General features: G+C 42.9%; 1 long non-coding RNA gene across 1 annotated transcript in view; it reads left to right on the forward strand.

The window, feature by feature from the left end:
* LOC109380427 (uncharacterized) overlaps positions 1-8,448 on the forward strand; it is an 18,723-nt gene extending 10,275 nt beyond the window's left edge. The window contains exons 3-7 of the long non-coding RNA XR_002123472.1: positions 3,076-3,180; positions 4,703-4,840; positions 5,111-5,563; positions 5,986-6,570; positions 7,355-8,448. This is a non-coding gene — a long non-coding RNA (uncharacterized LOC109380427). The remainder of the gene's footprint in view (positions 1-3,075; positions 3,181-4,702; positions 4,841-5,110; positions 5,564-5,985; positions 6,571-7,354) is intronic.
* The last annotated feature ends 11 nt before the right edge of the window (positions 8,449-8,459 follow it).

The following is an 8,459-nucleotide window of genomic DNA, read 5'->3' on the forward strand; positions in this document are numbered from 1 at the left end:
TTGGTCTACAGGACTTTTTCACTCATAGGATCAAGCAAAATGCCTGGGGTTTGAGGTTGTTGGATTCGTGTTGAAGAGTACACTCTAATGACATTAGAGTTTGAAGCATGGTCATTCTTAAAAAAACAAAACAAAACTCAAAAAGATTACTCTTATCTTTATTTTTTTGAGAGGGAACACCACTTAATAGAAGGATTCAGGATACAAGTTTTTTTCAATCAAACTATTTGACTGTTTTTCATGTAGTTAAAATTATTCTTGTATTTTGAAGGATAGAGTAACCAGACATAAAATACTATAGCATATTATTATCAGTTTGAAGCTATAATTTGTTAGATTATCTCTTGGATACCTTCTTTTAAAATAGAATACTCTGTAGAAAATGAGTTCAATAACCACAGGAGACAGAAAATTGAGGAACATATTTATTCCAGTTTTAGTATCAGACCTGGTCTGGTCAAGATGAGCTCAGTAAAGCTAGAGTAGCAAAGGAAGAAATCTCAGTGGCTTAAAACAGAAATGAATTCTTGCTTATACAAATATTCTATGGGCCTCGGTGACTCTACAGAGCCGTGTTTCTCCACTTGATTTTTAATATGGTCATGGCAGGAGACTCAAGTACCTGCAATTAAATGTTTCTATCCAGAGGTGACACACATTGGTTCTGCTCACCTTGAATTAGCCAAAGCAAATCACAGGGCCACACTGAACTTCCGGTGGTGAATACAGTAATCCTGTGAACCTGGAGGAGAGGAACTGTATGCAGTCATAAAGTCAGCCGTACTCGTAGACCACTCTTTCAATAACTAAATATCTTTTCCTCTCCTCTCCCCAGTCGGACATTCGGTCTTTCCGTATGAGACAATCCAAGCATTCTTCATCCAGCATAGAGTCCATGATCTCAGATAAGAACATGGCTCCTTTTGGTACAGAGAATTATGAACTTCAAAGTTATTTCCTCCTTCGCAATCCATAGACCAGCGGTTCTCAACCTTTCACAGGGGTCACCTAAGACCATCGGAAAACACATATTTTCGATGGTCTTAGGAACCGAGACACCACTTCTCTATCCGTCTCCAGGCCCACATGTAGATACGCCCACATACGAGTACCCGGCGACCCCTGTGAAAGGGTCGTTCAACCCCCAAAGGGGTCGCGACCCACAGGTTGAGAACCGCTGCCATAGATGGTGAAGGAACAAGGATGATATTGAAACTCAGCCCCTGAAGTGTGGGAATTTAGACGAGATGCTGGGCAACCGTTGTGAGGACCCCCTGGCCTGGGCGGGGAAGACTGGTCCTCAATGAACCCTCATTTGTGTTCCCAGAGGGGAGACTGCCATCTGTAGCTCTTGGAGAGTCCTGGNAAAAAAGGACTATTACCCTTAAGAATAGGAAAATACCTTAGGCATTGTGTTTCTATGTTTAGATAATATGTTCAGATATTTTGGTAGATAGGTTGAAGAAATACAGACTAAATGATAGTGTCATCACTTAAAGGCACAATTTGTTGAACACTGTACCAGGCAGATCGTTGGCTAACAGATTTACATCCCATTGGGGGCATCTTGCGTAAACCACTGAAACGCTGCACTCATTTAGTCCTAGTCGGAATTTCTATTAGTGACTTGAATGAAGAAGGTAGATTAAGTACTTGTTACGCGTTGGGCTTGTTTGAAGCACTTGGCATCCAATAACTCATTTAATCCCCATTCAACCCTGAGATAGCGTTAGATATTAGTAGCTATTATTACTCTAACCATTTACAGACACACTCTCTCCATTTATGGATGCGCTAACCACTACCATCCTGTAGAGATCACGGTTCTCCTCTGTAAGGAAGCCGAACAGCTGGTTTGTGGGTGTGAGGGGACCCTGCAGTCGCCTTCCTTCCTTCCCTGACTGCTGGCGGTAATGCAGCTCACCTGGCCATCTCACCAGGTCAGCATTGCCTCTCTCTCTATTCCACGTGCGTCTCTGGAAGCTCCACGAACCATTGAAAGGTCGAATGCTGGCTCCACAAAATGGCACGAGAACCACCTGCGATTAGACAAAGCTGAGTTTATTCTTGCCTCAGGAAGCGGGGACAAGCCCTAGACAGAGTGGAGCGTCGGTGCTGTCTCAGAAAGGGACAGGACAACGGGGACAGTTATTGAGCTTTCGGAGTGTGGCTTGAGGCAGGGCTGTCTACACAGATGTGTAGCTAGGACTGCATGAAGGACTGCATGAAGGACTGCAGCATAATAGTTGTCACTGGTGGACGTAACTGGATGAGGATTTGAGACAAGTGTTTAAGGAGTTTGCGGATGTGAACTGTCATTTGATGTTTTCTATGGAAAAGTTGATGAATCATGGGGAAGTTTATGGAATGGACCATGAAGTTATTTGCAACTTGTCTTTCTGAGCAAGAGATTCCCGGAGTGTTAAAGTGATATCCACATAGTGGGATAGTCAGGTCATGTTCACATAGAAAATACGCGTTGTAGATGGTCTCCATTTCTCAAGCTCAACTTCCTATGAGCCATTAAATGAAGGAATGAAGATATTAAAAAAAAAATTGTTAGTTTTGAATGGAAGCTAGAAAGTGAAATTTAACCAGTCACATGAAAGGGAAGTAAGCCACACAAGTAGAGAATGAAGGTGACCTCGACTCAATGCTAATTCATTTGTTGAGGTTGACAAGGGGAGAAAGCCACGTCAGAATCTTGACGCTTCGTTGGCCTGTAGCTCGGGAAGTCCGCGGTGTGTGCTGGTCTTAGAGAGACTCACGCTTCTGGGGCTGGGCTCATGAACTTGATCATGGGAAGCATGATGGTTGTAGAATGTGACCCCTCTTAATGGAAAAAGATGACTTGCTTTCAGCAGTGCTTACTGTTTAAAGAAATACATGAAATTTAAAAGTTAGAAATGTGGAAAAAGGGCTTATCTGTAATCATGGAACTTCGAAAGTTTTAGCTCGTATTAAAGGATAAAATGTATTTTATTCTGTGTCTATGAAGTGAAAGTAATACTTTTTTACCTCAGTATTAATAAAACTTCAGTTTGAATAAATTGTCTTCTTGGAAATTCAAAACAGAGGCCACCCAGCGAATAATGGACGTGTCAGGAGATGGTCCTTTGAACCACGTCCATGCGACGTCCCACTTCCCTGACTAAAGTTCTGTGATGACTGCAGCAGAGTGTGAGTATTACTTTCCTGAATCTATATTTACAAAGTTCAATTTCATTGAGATAAAATAGCATTAAATTAAATTAATTATGCTTTCTAAAAATCAAAAGTCTCATCTCCCTACATACATCTAATAGGATTTTTGCATGTGCATTATTCTTCTTTTTGAAGTCAAGGGCCATGTCTTGTAGTATTCTGGCTATTAAACCTCTGTGCCTAGTGCATAGTTAATGCTTAATATAGAATAGTGATGATAATAATAATCAGAATTATTGACACTGCTCAAAAGGCTATGAGTTTATTAACTTTTCATGAAAACACTATAAGTTCTATTATTACTCTCATTTTGAAAATGAGGAAACTGGAGCTGAGAAGTTAGGCCAATGCTCTTAACAGCCAAAGCTGGACACTGATCTCTCCCCTAACTTGTTCATTGATACCCAGAATGTTTGAGGTGCCCTGGGAGATGCCGATTTGTCAGGAGAGAACTGCATCTTCACTCCTCACAGGTAGTCACACTATTTACCACAACTTTGAGGCCAAACTCTTTGCAGATACGATGCTGAGGATAACTTGGCCATTCTCCAGATGACGTCCTGCCTTTATTTTGATGGTGCGGTCACTGTTGGTGTTTTTGTAAAACACACACATTTTGGAATACTTGGTTCTTTTGGAGAGAAAAAATATTTTTTCAGAGTATGATCCCCATTAGCGGAGCACATTATAAAAACTGATTCTTGAGTAAAATTTTTATTCTGTGAGTAATTACTATTTTTGGTACCATGCCTTCTTTTGAAGTGGGTTGAAGTGGCTTATTGATTAAGTCACAATGTAGGATGGCAGTTTTTACTGAAAAATGGGACAGACTTTGCCAGGAAAGCACAGCCTAAAGGCTGCTGGGAACCGTGTGTAGACAATTAGGCTCTAAGATTTTTAAAAACTGAAGCAACAGGGAAAATCTATTGAGTTATTTGATTCTCATTTATCAACAATAGAAAGAAAGTATACTGAAAAGTTTGTAAAAATGGTTATTTTTCTCCCTTGGCTTAAATGTCTCCTGTATACAATGAAGACATTAGAGGTAATCTCTCAGTTTCCTTCTTGTTCTACGATTTTATGATCTTCAGCTGCAATATTACAGGTAAAACAGAACGGTATTTGTTACTGTTATCTTCTACATGTGTGCCTTTAAGGCACACGACAGAAACAGAGGCTCTTTCTCTGAAGGAATAATATTATACAAGCTGGTCCAAAGGCCCTGCGTTCTATGGTCCCTAAATTAGCCGACAGTTAAACTGTCGCAAATAAATGGTGGTTGTAATCAATTCAATCAAGGCTTCCATGACACCAGTGATTGTTTAAAAATGATCAACAATTTGACCAAATTTTTAAAAATGAAAGAGTGGTTGCATATACTATATATAGAGAGATGCAGCTTAGCTCAGTTATTATGAAAGGGAAGGTTTCAACTTGTCTGTACAGTTAGGTTTTCTGTATTCTTATTAACATGGACTTTGTTTATTCTTTGTTTTAGTTTTTGTTTTTTTACGGTTATAGAAGGAAATGTGACCGTGAGGAAGAAACATCCCCCCTCTCTTGTCCTCCTGATCCCTTTCCCTCGAGAATTTCTGCCTTGAGCGACTTTTCAGCAAACATTCGTTTCGTGTCTGCGGTGAGTCGGGCCCTGAATGAGACAGAGGAGACACCTCGCAGCTCTGCCCCCGAGAGCCTAACCCTGCCACTCTTTCTGGCTCCCAGACAAGCCTTGCAGGACAGGAGCTTGCAGCGTTGCATGGCCGCTGCCTTCACCTCAAATTCTCCAAGCCCCCCGCACCGAGCTCTAATTCTTCTTCTGAAATGTGCACCCGTATTCTCGCCTCATACCACAGTCAAGCCGTGCACTCATTGAACACGTATTGATTTAGCTCCTTCTACTTGGCAGGTACCTGGCGAGAGGCTGAGGACAGAGCTGATAGCAGAGGTGGCCTCGTTTCTGCTGGTGTGGGGCCTTCAGACGGAGAATAACAAGGGCTTGGGTGTTTCCAATGGGGTGTGTTACCAGGGAGGCCACTTAGCGCTGTTCGGGAAGGCGTCCCTGAGACCTGGACGATAAGGACGGACCCCCATGCTCGGAGTAAGTCCAAGTAGCAGCAGTGGAGTCACCTTACATCTCCGTCCATTGGTCTCTTCACTCGTTCACGTGTTCATATCCATTTCATCTGTGTGCGCTGACCACCCTCTGAACACGAGGCACCGAGAAAAGGCCTGGGAGGCAAAGATGTGTAAAATGCATCCTCTGTTCTCCATGGACGTGACAGTCAAGTGATCAGCCAGCAAGCACCGTCAGCAGAGTATCATAGCCATTTTGTAAATGCCGATGTGGGGCTCGTGAGAGGTGAGCAGGACAGAGGGGCTCACCAGGGGATGAGCCCGAGGCCAACAATGTGTGTTCTTCCCCGTCACAGCCCCAGCACGCGGCCTGGGGGTGGGCACGCTGAGGACCACACTGCCGTCTCTGCGGGGGCTGAGATTAGAGAAGCCCCGCTGACCCCTGTTTTACCCCATGAGCCCACTGTCCCAGGTATGGTTTCCTTCTCTTGAGATCAACCTGAAAGGATTTCATTATTCCTAGTTCCATACGTGGCATTTTTAAGCTCCTTCTCTCGAGGTTCCTTTCATGTTGATACAAGTTCCCTGAGGAAGAGGCCTCATAGCTATACCTCTGAAGTGATGCCTCACTATTTCCCCCAAATACTGTCCCGTCAGTGCCCAATTCAGAGGCCAGTTTCCTGATGAATGTCCCGATGTTTTCTCCAGGTCTCCAAAAAAGGACATGCCAACTGTGGAGAAGGTTATAATATTTTAATCCCAGGACATACGAAGCCTTCAGTGTACAAAAGGTAACAGACCGTGTCATGTGGGAAAACAGTAACAAACAGACAAGACCACACACAACCGCCCTCCAAAAAAAGAAAATCTGATGAAACTCTTTCAGCTGTTTCATTGGTGTGTCATAGGTCCTGGCCCACAGATTGCCTGCTTCACCCCCCAGCAGCCTAGGGAAGTGGATAGCTGTGTTTCCCAGTGAAGATACTTGCCTCAAACACATTTAGTGACAGCCTCACATCACGGGACTTATAATGACACAGTGCATTGGGAACACTGGCCCTTCACATGGACTAACAGGGACAAGTCTTTCCTGTCCCCTCCATGCCTTGCAGACAATGAAAACCCTGTGTCATACCTCCATTCTGAGCCTGGGAAATTCTAATACCATTGGCAAGCCCACAGTTCTTTTTAATTGTGCTTTGTGTTACTAAGTATAACTGGCCGTAGTCCCACCGTTGCTGGTTTTGGTGCATTGGAAAGGTGAACTTGTCCTTCACGTGTCTTTCCATCCAGGTAAGCGGTCTTTTCTGATGGTTTTGGTTTATTTTTGTTTGACTGCACCTGTAGTCCTGAAGAAGGTTAATTATTTATTGTGGAAACAAAAGATCTCTACCTAAATCTTGTGCTGACAATGTGGTTTCAAACAGAAATCATATCCGTTGTGAATTTTCCTCAGATTTGGAGGAAATTAGTTATGGAGTTCCCTGGAAAATTATTGCTGATAATACTCACATTTTTATTTGTTTACTACTTGATTTTTATAGTGACCTGGAAAGTCAGTAGATTTTGATTATGTAAAAATAGGAACATTTAAAGCAATGTTTTATTTAATCCATGTTATTTTCTATTTATAACCATCCATACAAATATTTTCAGAACGCTCTTTGTCTCTCTGATATATTTTATCTTCTAGGACAGCAAACTAACATGGAAGTTAATGGTCTCAATTTTTTTAAATCTACTTAAAAATTCAAATTCCTGTCTGGCTTATTTTTTTCTACTGTAGACCACATACATTTGATGTTCAGGGGACAACACTTTTCCAGTGATCTCAACAGTTTCATAAATATGAATATTTTTAGTGGGGCTTGTGAACGAGGAACTTTTTTAATGGTCTGCGAGTTTATAGCCAATTGATAACTGTGGCTGGACATCTGATTTTTCAAATACGGTAGATTGAACCAAGCCCTGTACAAGGTGACACTCACTCAGCTTGTCACTCTTGGGAACTAAGAACTAAGTTGCTTGTTTAACATTACACCTGAGGGGCAAAAAGACTTTTTTTTTTTTTTTTCAGAATTGGACCTGAAAAACAATGCAGGGTTCACTCTTCCTTGTTCCTTGTTGTCTTGGCCTTGAACTTGGAGATAAGAAAGTCTGAGGACAAGCCACACTCATAATGATATTCCTACAACTGTTAGGAGAGAACGCTGCTCCAAGAGGGAAGAAGACTGCTCACCTGGCGATAATGACAGAGGAAAACCCCAGTTAGAACCCCAAGAATGGACAGCAGAAACCTAATTGCAAGGCCCACCGCCACGAGCGGGCACAGACAGCAGCTCTGGAATAAATCTCTGGTGATAACAACACAGTCCACAACAGGGGTACTTTTATATTTATAGTTTATTCTCCATGATTGCCAGAGGCCTCAAATCCCACATAGTCAAAATCTCCATTCACCGCTGCCTGCTGGGCATTTAACAAGGTCTCTTGTAACAGGACCCAGAACAAGTCTGAACATGAAAAAAAGTGCAGGGGCCAGCTAGGCACTGCCGGCTGTGCGTTAGCCCAGTGGAGGCATGGGAAAGAAACAGAAAGCACACGGTGACCTGAGTGCCTCAAGGCATGGCTTCAAAAGGTGTCAACACCAATTAAATTGTAAAAGCTCTGTCAGCTTCTGAAAAGTCATCCAGGCAGGGACAAGACAGTCTGTAATCAAAGGGCTGGGACATGATTCCTATGGTCCACCCCAGTCCCGGTACACACATGTACGCCTGGCAATCTGTGACTCCGACGTGAGCCCTCAAGGTACGGCTGTTCTTAAAGGTATAAGCCTGAGCATCCTCCTGAGGGACCTCTACAGGTGGACCGCTGGGGGAGCTTGAAAACCTTTATTAGCAGGTAGCTTCTGGTGCCTCCCATAGGTATATTGTCCCAAAATATGACTTCTCCGAAAACAAAGACCATTGATTCTGCCCACACATGAGCTACCAGATAATTCCCTGGTCTCTTAACGTGAGGTAAACGGTGGCAGATAAGCTACCTGGAACAAACAATACATGGAGAACTTTCTCTGTCAGCAAAAGGCTCCCTGCAAGCTACCCTTTCTGGCAATGGATGTTCTGACAGTAACGAATTTGCAAGGGGCTTGTTTCAAATAGTTACAGCAATAAGAAGACGAC

The sequence above is a fragment of the Hipposideros armiger genome, unplaced genomic scaffold (assembly GCF_001890085.2).
Source record: "Hipposideros armiger isolate ML-2016 unplaced genomic scaffold, ASM189008v1 scaffold_37, whole genome shotgun sequence".
In the NCBI taxonomy this organism is placed as follows: Eukaryota; Metazoa; Chordata; class Mammalia; order Chiroptera; family Hipposideridae; genus Hipposideros; species Hipposideros armiger.